This window comes from Mugil cephalus, chromosome 4, assembly GCF_022458985.1.
Source record: "Mugil cephalus isolate CIBA_MC_2020 chromosome 4, CIBA_Mcephalus_1.1, whole genome shotgun sequence".
NCBI lineage: Eukaryota > Metazoa > Chordata > Actinopteri > Mugiliformes > Mugilidae > Mugil > Mugil cephalus.
In genome coordinates, this window is record NC_061773.1 from 26,557,501 (window position 1) to 26,571,920 (window position 14,420).

A 14,420-nucleotide genomic window follows, 5' to 3' on the forward strand; every position below is an offset into this window, starting at 1 on the left:
AACTGTGTTGTTGTCACACTCCAACCACTCAACTTTAGGCTCTACACAAGCACCTTGAACTTCACACTGCAGCAGAGCCCAGTCCTTTGTTTGGTTTAATATTGTGATGTATGGCTTTGGAGACATACCTGTGAACACAGAATAAATGAGAACTTGAACCCCTTCCTGTTACAACATGACTGTTCACCACAAAGACATGTGAGTTTGGTGTGCAAGAACTTGACTGACGTAACCTCATCCAAATAGAACACCTCATCTCATCGGGCAGACCGAATGAAGGACTCGGGCAAGGAAAGGGGTGGAGGGACATGCATGTATGTGAACAACCAGAGCTGTGTATATATTCCACCCAGCACCAATGTCAACACCATTGCAGAGGTAAAACATGCAGGGGAAGTATCCCGTGGCCCCCTGCCTTCATTCTACCAGTATGTGAATATTCCAACAAGAAGGGGCAATATACTGGACCTGTGTTACCGAAACATCTTGACTCATTGGGTGAAGGACAGCATTATATGACTCCAAGGTTCAGTGGTGTGCATGGTTGCAGAGAGGGTGGAGATCAAATTCTACATATACACATATCAGCCAAACACTTTAAGAAATATCCTAAATCCGAACCCTGGTTTACTTCACACATCAAAAACAGAAAGCGTTCCAACAGCAGGACAGGGTCTCCCTCAAACCAGCAAATAAAAAATGTTATTTTCAAATCCAAACTCAGATAAGAAAAACTGGAGCACACATTCAATAGTCACTGGCCAGAACACAAAGCTCACTACACGTCACTAACTGATCCCAGAATGGATCCTGTAGATCATTTCTGAAGACCATGCCCCTCCCTGATCCAGCAGACATGCTGCCGGGAGATGAGCTGGCTCTGGGTCCAGATGGCATCCATGTGCACGTCCTTAAAGACTGTGCAGTGGAACTCACTCCTATGCATTGCTGCAACACCCACCTTCTGGAGAACATCCAGCAGCAAGGCTTCTGTAGTAGACTGTCAAAGTTTCATTTAGAAATGTTTGAATAATTGAATTTCCAGTGGTTCATTCATTATTGTTCTGCACCCTTTGACCAGGCTCAGCCGTTGTGAGGCCGTGATTGACAACATGATCCACAATTGTAGCCCTAATTTCATCAGGAATCCGCCTACGACCTCTTCTTTCTCTACCCCCGTTTCACCCCCTTCTCCTTCCTCCCCACATCCTCACCCGTCTTCCACGAGGCCCGACCTCTGTTTTTTTCTGTGTCACAGTATTGTTAAAAATGGTACACAACATTCATTGGTTCATTCATATGATTCAGCTGTGAGTGGCTGTGGAGAAGTGGCTTATCATTGGTTACAACTAATGCTTCACACGTCCCTCCTCATCAGTGAAAGCCGAGGTTCACCTGAGAGAAACTGTTCAATTTAGGAGACATTTTAGTTTTATAGGGAATGACTATTCAGCCTTGACAAGGATAGTTCCTTTTGACTGACATAACATAAACAACATAAGCAAATGATAATGTTATAAAAACAGAGTATGAAAACCAATTGATGCAAGCACAAACACATTTGCAGGATGAGAATGTGCTACAATGATGTGCACAAATGACTAAATGCTGTTGAACTAACTGTTGTGTAAATGTTAATGATGTGAGAAATGCAAAAGCAACTGAGAAAACCTGTAAACCCTATGTATTAAGAATGGGATGTCAAGTTCAAGGCAGGTGAGCAAATACTTTTGGCAATATAAGCAGAGACCCCCTACTATATATAGTGTATAGTAGGGGCTCCCTGCTCCATCTCTCTATTAGCTGGAGGGGTCCTTGACCTGAAATACATTGAGGACCCCTGACCTACATTCAGACGAGATTCACTGATCAGGACTCACCTGGAATATTTTCACTTGTCCTGTCTTTTAAGTCGCCCTCTGAAAGACAAAAGAAAACACGTGTTAGAATTTGTGTCATATCATCAACCTGAGTCACAAAAGAAAAGAAAGTGTTAATCTGTGTAATCCAAAAGTAAGAAAACAAAACAAACAAACAAAAAAAAAAAAAAAAACAAGCCACAGATTTTACAGACATGATGTCAACCAGAAGAGAGTGGTTCATGTCAGTCCAGTGATCATAAAGCTGTAGTTCCTGGATTCTTGGATGAGTTAGAAACATGAACTATACAGAAACTGGTCAAGAGCAGAGGCTCAAATTATTCTTTGATCATGAACCAGTCACATCTGTGAATAATCATGAGTCTTTAACAGGTTGAAATAGATTTCCTCACCGACAGTGAGAGCAGTGACCTCTGGTCTGCCCCCTGTATAATTCGGAGAAATACAGATGTACCATCCACTGTCTGCCACCTTTGCATTTCTGAGAACTATGGAGGCATCACCAGACTGGAGCTGATCTTCAAAATGAAAGACTCGACCTTTGAATTGTGGATATTGACCTGGGCGACCGTTATTGGTATGGCTGCCTGCATTGTACACGAACACCTCCTTAAAGATTTTCATTCTGCCATTTAGAAAATTCCATTCAAAGTTCTCTGACTCCTTATAGCTGAGTGAACAGAGTAAAACTACATCTTCATTTTCTTTCACTCCAACCTTGGCGACATGAAGCCCTGGAAAAAAAAAAAAATGTATTAATCAATGTGTTCACATCCAAAGTGATCAGTCAGTTAACACAGTTTACATGTATAGGCTGAAACATTACTTTATTAAAAGTTTGGAGAACAGCCAGATTTTGGTTTTGTTCTGTTTGTGTTTCTGTATGCTGTATGTCCTGTTTACCTTCAGAAATGCACTGAATGGGCTGTTACTGATTGACTTAGCCTCCTGGTCTACATGAATGTTTTCCTGTGAAGACATATTTAGAATAAAGCACACTTTCCAGACTAAAAAAATGACAGACTCTAAAAGCAGGTATTAAAAAGGTAACGGGGCCATCTAGTGGCTGAATGAAGATGTTACTAAAAAGAGGCTGTGGGCCTGTGTGCATCACTAAACTAAACTGAACTTTCATACCTCAAACATTGTGCATAGTGTTTCAATCCGAATGACATCCAGATCCTGGTGTTATGGTTCAGTGAGTCACGTCTCATTGACGTACAACTCAATGTCATCCATGTAGAGCAGGGTGCTGATTGTTAATTGTTGATTGTTTGTGATGATCTGACTGAGGGGGTTCAGTCTAACCCTTCATCTTTGACATTCTTTCTTGGATGTCTGCCAGACAGTTACTGGTTCTTGTTCTAGGAGGTTGCTGTGGTTCAGTGTATCTCATCTATCTCTAATAGTAGTTTCTTTCTTAACCTTGATTGTGGGTTTCGAAGTATTTCTCTTCAGACTCAAGCAGGAGCTATAGAGACGTGTGGTGAGGGGGAGGCCTCACCTGCCCTCATGAAAAGTAGTAATAATAATAAAATAAATGACACTGTTTTGTGATATAAATGTGTGTGTGATTCCAATAATAAATCCAGGTTCAGATCCAGGAAGGGACACAAGTTGAGGCAGAGATGAGCCGAGCCTCACCTTAAATTGTGCAATCTCTAACAAACTGGATTGGGCTCGTTCCTGTGGTTCATCTGTTTGTCTGACACTAACATAACGTTTATAACTTTTATCATATGTCCTGACTCTCTATAGTCTAGATGGTATCGTGACACATATTAAGTCTTTGTTGATCTGACATTAAACTGCACCGAACAAGATGATGAAGCCAGAACGTCTGCCACATGGAAAAGAGTTTATAAAATGAGACAAAACTCAACATGGTAAATAATGGAAGAGCTTCTGTATTAAAAGTTGATCAAACCATCAGAATATAAAGCAACACATTAATATTTTGATAGAGGTCAAGATTTAGTTTTAGCTTTTGTGTAGTATCATTGCATTTTTTTGTCATGTTTCATACCAGGTTTCATCCTTTCGATACAAGGTTACACTTCACACAGAAATAATAATAATAACTGGATTGGTTTTATATAGCACTTTTAGATTTCAGATGCTCAAAGCGTTTACAATTGGATGCATTATTCATTTGCTCACACAGCCAAACCAGGGAAAATAAAATAAAAGTGTGTCAGCTTTTAATAACATTTAATGTGACGAGTTTGGACATCGATAGTTGTTTTATAACAAATTATTTTTTTTAAAAAAGTTTGAATTTATACTTATTTGTAATGTTTTTTTTTATGTTTTATATTAATTTTTAATGCTATTGTTGGTCTCTGCTCTTATTACATTTTCTATTTATATTATTGTACAAAAAATATTACTATTAAGAAAAGAACAGTTTGAGACAAGAGTTGTGGTCAGTGTCCGTCTCTATCAACTGTAGCTATCAAGTAATATTTTATTGGGGAAAAACACAAAGCTCCTAAAGAAGGCATCTAAACGTCCTCGTCTGACTGACCTAAAACTCTGGGGATAAACTTAATGCACCATCTCAGTTAAACAGACTTTGTCTCCAATTGTTTTAGATTAACTACAGTCTCTGACATCAGCTGCAATATTCTACTAATGATAACTGTGTAATTGTACATGAATTAATATTTACTGACGTGAACATGGCTGAAGAAATCAAGTATCTTGGTGTCCAGATACAGAGCTGTACGAGGCATCCGAGATTAACAGAGAATCTTTACATCAAACCTAACATTAAACACAAAATGCATCACATTCACTGAGTCTAATGAAGGAATAATTCTCTAAAAAACAGATTTGGACAAACAGACGTGATGATAAACTCTCCGTGTGTGATCTCTTTGAGGTCTGCTAGTCTGTCTCAGGTGTTTTAAAGAAATATTCACCACATGTTACAGTTTCTTCCTCTGCTGGGATTCAGTTTCATGGCTCAATGTTTTAAACAAATAACAAATATCTACAGAGAACCTTCATGAATCATCATCATCTACTCCTCCACTGTTCATATGTTAGAAACACTCTGTTCTCTAAAATCAGCATAAATACACTGAACCAGATTAGTTTCATTATTTAGAGTGAAACAGATTATTTTATCTAAATGTAATGTTATATTTAAAGAAGGTAAAAGTTGGAGCATATTCTCATAAAATCAGATGGAAATCATCATAGAAACTGACCCAGAAGATAAAATGTCTTTCATTCCTTTTATTTTTTTAACTGAACACACAATTATTATATTTTAGGCTTCAATGATCTTTGATATTATTGGATTACAACACAGTAAAAATGGACAAAAAAACAAACAAATACATGATAAAATCAAAAGGCAGCAACATGTGGATGATCAATTATTAACACATTAGGAGTTTCAGTCCATATGTTTCTGTACACTGTACACTGACTCCAGTTAACTCTTCATACAAGACATTTACATTTTTACAAAGTTACAGATAATATCTTCAACACTAGTGATCAGTTCTGCTCCTCAGGTGCTGAACTTTCATAGATTTCATTCACTATCAGCTGTTTCATTGTTCAGGATAGAAATTAAATTAAAAATGAATATTTCAAGAAACCAGCATCATGAATTCAAAGAGCTGACAGAAGTTTTCCTTTTCTTCATGTGTAACTCAGAGGAATTCATATTTACTGATACATTCACTGTATATTTAACAGGCCTCTTTATCTAAAGGAGAAAAACACTGTGTATGTAAGCATGCACCATTTTACAACTAAACATACATCAGTGACATGGATCCATTCTGTACATTTTGGATTTAAATGAAAATGAAACTATTCTCTGACTGAGAAAATATTCTGATAAAATGTCCCAATTTTTTCCAAATGTTTTCACTGAAACTCAAAGTAGTTTTCAGAAGAACAGAAGCAAACTGAATGTGTCGTTCATGGTCTCATCCTTCACTGTGAAAAACCTCAGAGTTAATAGAGAAACAATCTTCTGTTAACTTTAAAACTAGACCTGAACTTTAAAAAAAAATCTTACAAGAACCAAAGATGAGTCAATAAATAGTTTCAGACTAAAGTGAAACAGAGAAATCATCAGATGAATTGTTGGTCCAACGGTCGATCCTCTGGTTCATTAAACTACACCACCTCTACCTGCAGGAAAGAAAAGAAAAATACAGTAAATGTTTGGACACTGACACATGTTTTATTTGTATCTATTAAAACATATTTATGTTAAATAATAAAAATTATATAGAATTTTTATTATTTTTATCATTATTATATTGAACAGGAAGTTAAAGCAAAGACAAGAGGATGAGTGGAGAAAGAAAAAGTGTTTTAGTGTGAGAAATGAAATCAATGATGTAGTTCTGATCCACTCCTCTTGTTCATACTTCCTCCTGTGATAGTGGTCAAAAGCCACAATCCTCATTGTGAACTAAACCAGATTGTAAAGTTCAGATGAAGCTTCATCAGTCTCAGTCAGACTCAAATCAAGTGTCTCTCTTCACAAGTTACTGTCACTTTAGAACTTAAAGGAAGAGAAAGACTGAAAGGACATTTGGTTTGATGAAGGAGAAAACTTTGACAAATATCCAGTGGATGAAGTCAGACTGCTGAAAGCCTCACATTAAGTCCAGATAATAGAATGAGGACTGGAGACTGTGTCCTGTCCATGTTAGGATCAGTATGAACAGGAGGAAGGATTACAGCAATCACACACAGGTTCAGTCATCATGAGTGGAAACATGAACACAAAGTTTCATTTCTCACTAAACTACTGTCAAGACTCTGGACATGGAGACAGAGGAAGAAGATGATGATGTCTGATCAGATTTACTGGTAGAATAAGAATTAGTTAAACTTACCTTTATATTTTCTTTTGAAGTAAAGAACAACACCAGCAACAACAACAACAACAACAACAACAACACCAACAACCAATCCAACAATCAGTCCAGCAGATGATCCTGAAACAGAAGACATGAAGTTAATGTGACACAGTCAGAGAGAACAGCAGCATGTGTTGATGGTCCTGAAATCTAAACTGTAGCAGTCAGTGCAGATTCAAAGCAGGCTCAGTGATGTCAGCATGGATCTAATGTCCAGTTTCCTCCTGCTTGGGTTCACAGCTAACAGCTTGCTTTAGGTTTTGGTGTCAGTAGTGAGGAGGCTGATGTTGTAGCATCCTCCTCTTTCTGAGACGTGTTGTTCATCAGTATGAAGGAGCTTTGAATCTCTGTCCTGCCTCTCTACTTTAGCCTTTTCCATGTGACTTGTGCTTTTCCTCCTGCTGTGATCCTGAGATGTGAAAACATGTCTGACAGTCTGTCTGGAGGTTTTCTCCACCCTGAGCCCAGGCTGGGATGGACTCTGGACTACATCTCAGAGACATCTTCATCTGATGATGCTTCTATTGATGAGCTTTGTTCACATCAAATATTCTCCACTTAACAAGGTTCATGCTTCACTGAGCAGACTGAGACGTCCAGTAACACCAACATGTTAACATCTGACTCCACGTTCTGCTGCAGCTCTGTTACAACCACGACTGTCAGGGCTGGAGACAAACTAAGAACAACTACTCTACTACTGCAGCTACAGTTTAAACACGCTAACAACTACAATTTATACTCATTTATACTGTAATTTACTCTTATTTACTGTGTACAACTAATATCTGATAATCATCATCTGTGTAATACTTTTTGCACATGTCTATTTTATTTTTTATTATTTATCTTTTATCTTACCCTACACTCTTTACTCTTGTTATTTACTTTTGTATTCTGTTGTAAACTGAAATTTCTCCATTCTTGGACAAGTAAAGGTTTCTAATTCTAATTTAGCACATTTATAAACTGTTTAATTCTACTCTAAGTTTGTTTTGTTGATTCTTTTTGGTTCAGTGACTTTTGAACTCAGATCTTTTTTCATTGTAGTATTTATTAACTTCAGTAAAGATTCAAATCATGACGTGTTTCTTGGTGCTGGGTCAGCAGGAGCCTCTTCAACCTCTGAATACACTTTAAACTCATTAATGAAACATTTACATTCACTCATGTCAATAAATAAAGTTATTCAGAGATTCACATTAAATCCCCAATGATTCACTATAACATAATGTATAAAGTATGAAGTTGAAGGTTGATTTAATGAAGTAATTATTTATATTGAAATATCAGTAAAAACATAAATTATATTTTTAATGTAAACTTTTGAAAATGAACTAAGATTTCTGTGAAAACATAAATAAATCTGTAAACTCCTGTAAAAGCCAGTGGGTGCAGAGCCTGGATAAATCCACCAGGGGGCAGATGACAAGTCTCCTTCTTGTTGTCAGCAGGTTTTTCAGTGAAGTGTTGATGATGTTGGTGGAGCAGAGGTCTCAGAAACTCGTTATAGGCTCAAACTGACTCATTAACTTCACATCAATAAACACAGACAGTTGTTTCATCTACAGGAGAACAATCTAAGTTCAGTCTTTTTACACGTTTATATCATTCTATGTTTCATTATTGTGTTGACGTCTGAGTGTAAATCAGCTGTTTATCTCAGTCTGAGCTACAGTCTTATTCTGGGATCAAACAGCAGCTGTGATTGGTTCAATCAGTCGACTCATTAGAGTTTTGTTACTTTTCACTTTAGTTTCCAGAGTGACTTTGTTTAACTTTAGTTTTTATTTGTTGTGTAGTAGTTTGGTTTAGTCTTGTGGTGTTAACAACCTTGTAGCTGGAAGTTTTGTGTGAGGTCCAAGTTCAGGAGTTGTGATGTGTTTAAAATGATATATTAATCTATATATTGTAATTTAGTCGTATAGAGATTTAATTTTAAATCACGTCTGAGGTAAATGTTGATATTCACAACGGCCTCATCTTTTAAATATGACTTTAACATTTCCTATATTAAATAACCAAACATTCAATAAACACAACTTGTAATTTGAGTTTGATTTGAAGGCAGCGTTAGTTTTTTCTCTCATGGAGGAAACTGACTCTCAGTCTCAGTGAAGAGATGAACCAGTGGCTCCTGATGATGGTTGTGGAGAAACATTTTTTAATGAACTAAAACCAACTGAAATAACAGTTTAAATCTGACTGGAGCTGCTCATTTTATGTCTGAATCCCAGTTTGTTTTAGTCTAAACACAATTTAATGTTTTTGGAGACAGATGAGATGTAATAAGAAGGAGAAAACTTACCAGGAACAGACACATATGTCTCAGTATAAACTTCATGTTTGATTTCCTCTTGTGTGGATACACAGCGATAGGTGTTGGTCTTGGTCACAGTAGCTTTGAGGATGACGTTGTAGATGCCTTTATCTTCTGTGACCTCTGGTTCTTCAGCAGGAAGGATGTTTCCAGCTCTGTCCTTCCAGACTAGTTTAGGTTTTGGAGAAGCACCTCGAACTTCACACTGCAGCAACACTCCTTCCTTTGCTTCATGATGTGTTATGACAGGATTTAGAGCTGTACCTGTGAACACAAACAACAACTTATGAGAAACACAATATTAGACGCATAACTAGACACATGTAGCAGACACACAAAGGGACTGAGAAAACATTTCTCACTATCCCACAGTGAAGAGATAAAGTCCACAACAGATAAAGACAGACATATCCTAACACTGAAGGAATAATAACTAAAGTACAGAACATTAAGACCTTTACTAGTATTAAACATAAATAATAAATAGAATAAAATAAAGAGTTCATAGTGTAAATGTAGAAGTAGCAGCAACATGTTTTTCTGTGTGAGGTATTAGACAGTTCATTAGGTTCACTAGTGAATATATTCTACTGTAACAGTCCTGATCTAAATCCTCCTTCATGACCAATGTTTTATGAATTATTGGTCAGAAAGGTGATGATTGACCTGGATGATCTAGATCATTGTTGTTGTTGTATTAGAAATCATTTGTTTTTACTAGTGTACCTAATAAAGTGGCAAATGATGAAGTGTTTTCATCCATTCTCTGCTGGTTTATGTGACTTAAAACATATTTAAGAGAAACTCAGTAAAACATGTGGATATAAAAGCAGCTCATAATTACATCTGATTCATCTCAGCAGTGTTTGATTTAAACTTTAAACCAGATTTAACTCCAGATTTATTAACTCATCACCACGGCAACAACACTGTTTCTGACTCAACAACATGAACACTCACTAAGAAATGGATGATAAAAAGTTTAACATCTTTTATTGTCAGGGTTGAATCCTGTCAGTGTCAGTTAGTGGCCATATTATTAGGTACACCTGCACCATTACCATCTAATGTCTCCTCTACCACTGCTGTGTTCATAAACTCTACTACTGTGACGTCTCTAATGTCACTGACTTCTTATCATCAACTACTTCAACTCTGTTCTGGATCAGTTCACATCAGAGTCACATATTTAGTTCCTCCTCTGTTCCACCAGTTAAACACTAAAGTGTTTCTGTTATTTAGTCTAGCCACTGACTACGATGTCAAAACAATAGGAACATGTGTCAGTGCAAAGGTATTAAATAGTATAGTATCAAAATGAAAACACAGTTGAACCAACATGTGTCAGTGATTAGAAACTAAAGCTGAACACCAGAACCTTCATGGAGACTAGATTTAGAGCAGGACTGTTATATTAGAATGAATTCACTGCTGTACCTAATAAACTGGCCAGTGACTGTATGTTGAACTACTGAGGTCAGAATCAGTGATGTGTTGTGTTGTTTTATCCTGAGTGGAGTTCTTAATAATCTGCTCCACTAATGTATTAATATGGGATGGCCACAATATTAGAAACACCTCAATACAATATAATCTAGTACAACACTAACTTCACTATTAAATACATGTTTACACATTTCTGACAGTTTAACAACAAAAACATTATAAAGTTAAAAGTAGAAATTATGGGAGAATTGAAGAATCAAATAAAATACAACTCACCATCCCAACACATTAATCTTCTTATAACTCTGATCTCCCAGAATTAATAATACACAATAAATGTCTTATCATAGCTCCACAAATATTCACCCTAATGATCATATACATGAAACTAAACATCAGAAACTGCAGTAGGAGACACTACAGAGCTGTAGAATTAGACTGAAGTACTTTTATGAAGGAGAAACTGACGACTGAGACGCCTCAATCAATGTCAGAGGATCATTACAGAAACACTGACTGAAACTGGATTCATTAGAATGGAAATAAAGAACATCACTGGTATATATGTAGAAAATATTAATAATGTCTCCATCAGTGATACATGGAGATGTAAAGATCATCTGATTTTAACCTACACAGCTACAACAGCTAAAACCAAAACCTTTATCAATATTAGTGCATCATAAATAAAGTATTGAGAATCATCCAGACGTCAAAAATGTACTTTCTATAGTTTCAGGTCACTTCATTTATATAAAAACTATTTACAAACCTTCTACAGGATTAAAACTGGTACAAACTAAAGAGATGTTGGTGTATAAATGTGTCCAATAATCAGTGATTAGTTTCATCACATCCAGGTGAGATCATTCATCAGTGACGTCATCAACAAACATATATTATGATGTAAACTGTTTTTCTGACTGATGATAATTTGACTTGAGTTCATCTGGGACACATGAACCAGTCACTTCTGTAAATAATCAGGAGTCTTTAACTGTTTCATGGAAGTACTCACCAATAATGAGCTCAATGATGGATCTTGTCTTCTGTGGAAGTGGAAAAATACAGCTGTACCTTCCACTGTCTGTCACCTTTGTGTTTCTGATTTCTATGGAGGCATTACCAGACTGGAGCTGATCTTCAAAATGAAAGACTCGACCTTTGAACTGTGGATCTTGACCTGGACGTCCGTTATTATAATGAGTCCCTGCACTGTACAGGACACATTCCTTCTGATCATCTTTCTTCCAGTCAAAGGTCTCAGACCGAATGTTGTAGAGTCTAAGGAACAGGGTAAAATGACGTCTTCATCTTCTTTCACTTCATCTTGGTGACTGGAAGACAAAAACATTTATTGTGTTAATCAGTGTGTTCACATCCATAGTGATCAGTCAGTAACACAGTTTACATGTTTCACCACCAACATTATTGGGTTTTCTATTAGAATATTGAAAATATTTCACTATTATCATGTTTCACCATAGAAATCATACAAGTGTTCAGTTAACAACTGGACAACAGCTTCATTAAATGTTCATCTGGTTTTAATTAACTGGATTCAACTAAACAACTGTCTCGTTGTGTTAACTGGTATTTGCTATGTGAGGTGATTCCACCAGTCACCACTAGATGGCACAACACAGGATTTCTCCTAAAGCTCCAAACTAAACCTTATTTGTGGACAGCTGCATCCTGACACTGTCACAATCTATAATGAGTTCAATCAACAGATGGTTTCCATTTATCAGAAACTTTGGATGTAAAGACCAGAATGAATGAAATAACTGCTGGGATTCAGATCATCATGTTTCATTTTAGCTGCAGCAGATCCAGAATAAAGAGCAGGGGACTTTGTGTTGATGAGAATGTGGAATAAATTCACACATTTAAAACTTAACCACTTTACTTGATGTTTTGCTAAAGCTCAGACAGGAAGTGCTTGGGTTCAGGGAGTTGTAGTCTGTTCGCGTGTGAAGATTACTTGTCGACGATATGAATAAAACTTTACTTATTAATATTATAATTATATAATGCATTATTATTCCTACTACTATAAAGATAGTAGACACATAAATATGACCTAAAATAAGCGTTGCACATTTAATTCTCTGAAACAGGTTTGTATCTGGAGGACGCAGCTCAGTCCCACCCAGGGACCGTTTATCCTTCCTAGGGCTGCTGGAGCTTATCCATCCCAGGTGTCATCGGGCGAGAGGCGGGCTAACACATAACCAAACACAACCCTTCGCACTCACACTCTACCTAGGGTCAGTTTAGAGTCAGAGTAGGTGACTCGCCACCTACGCAGTGCGTACCACGCCTTACTTGACCGGGGTGTGTCCTAGAGACTGTACAGTAAAACAGGGACAAGCATGACGTCACTAAAAAGACACTCTCTAATAATAACACGTTTTATCTCAGTAAGTAGATCTTTTGTAGTCACACCACATTCACACAGAACCTTGATGAGTTGTTTGTAATGACACTGAATAATAAAGTCAGGAACACTTCAATACGACGATGTTAACCTGACTTCCTCTTTTATTTCTACTTCATAACTTTCATAAATCCTGGAGTCTGGTGAACCTCAGAGGTTGGTGTGTGAATGTGTGTGTGCCTGTGAGCGAATAGGTGGATGTCTGACTGTAAAAGCGCTTTGAGTACCTTTGAGTAGGTAGAAAAGCGCTATATGAAAGCAAGACCATTTACCATTTACCAATTATTGACGGGACCAGAGGCCTACTCCTACAACACGTTTGATTATTTTAACAATAATTATTAATTATATGACCGTAAAAGTCCGTCTGACGCTTTAAGTAGTAACTCTTACCTTCAACACAGTATGTTATTCCAGCCAAAGTCAGAAAATAAAACAGTAGAAGCTCCATGATGCTCCGTATACTCGCTTTAGAGACAAAATGGAGGAGACGAGTTAAGTTTCGCTTTCGTTTTCTTCTCACGTTTCTTCAAAATAAAAGCACGTAAGTTCTATACAGACAAATATCACTGGTTTATTAACTGAAGAAACATTTAAAACCTTTTTAAAACTTCTGTCCGAGACTGAGCATGTGAGCTGCAAAACTCCATTGGTAGTTATTATGTTGAGACATAACTGATCAAATCAAGAGTCATCTTTTATTTAATCCCTTTTACTTTTTCATTCTCTTATTTTACTATTCCTATTATCTGATGCTTTTAATTAGTTATCTATGTACATTTTATCATTATCAAATCTTTAACTTTTTTTTAATCTTTAAATCTTAAGTTTTTACATTTCCCTACTCCTTTTATATATTTTATTATTATTGTATTTATCGCTTGTTTTTATCCTTTCTTACTGTCTTTAATCCTTTCTCTCTTCATGGGGGCCCTCCATCCATCAGGCCAGGAGGACTGGGGGGCTCTGCATCTTGTGTGAAGTCTACTCTGGTCTCAGGCTGTGGTGCTTCTCAGTGTGGATGCCCCCCATAGGTTTTTGTTCCTCACCTGGATCCTCAGTGCCCTGAAATGTTACTAGACCTTTTACTATGTTGTGCACTTGCATGCGTGAAATTGTGTGTGTGCATGTGTACATGTGTGCATTTGTGGGTCTATATGTGGGGTTGGAAGGGGTAGACTTTTATAATTTGTTGTAATGTTTTATGTTTTTATTTATGTGAAGCACTTTTCATTGCATTTTTGTATGAAAAGTGCAAAGTAAAGAAAAGTAGAGAAACCTAAGAGTGTTTCGTCAAACACTTGAATCTTGTTGGTCAAAGTTCACCTGAGTTTTGTTGAAACTGGGGGAAAGTTAATCACAAATACTGTAGATTCATGCAGCAACTGGAACATCTCTCCTCTTGTTGCCACGTAGAAGCTACAAGAAGCTATTTA

The 14,420-nt window shown here is 36.9% G+C and overlaps 1 long non-coding RNA gene across 3 annotated transcripts; it reads right to left on the reverse strand.

Moving 5' to 3' along the window:
* Positions 1-5,108: 5,108 nt before the first annotated feature.
* LOC125006052 lies at positions 5,109-13,495 on the reverse strand. Of its 3 annotated transcripts, none has more exons than XR_007112527.1 (4): positions 13,378-13,495; positions 9,087-11,881; positions 6,755-6,856; positions 5,109-6,038 (listed from the first exon to the last, which is right to left on the reverse strand). It is a non-coding gene; the product is annotated as an uncharacterized LOC125006052 (long non-coding RNA). The 3 variants fall into 3 exon arrangements; XR_007112528.1 differs by having other exon boundaries at positions 6,755-8,343; XR_007112526.1 differs by having other exon boundaries at positions 6,755-11,881.
* Between the last annotated feature and the right edge of the window lie 925 nt (positions 13,496-14,420).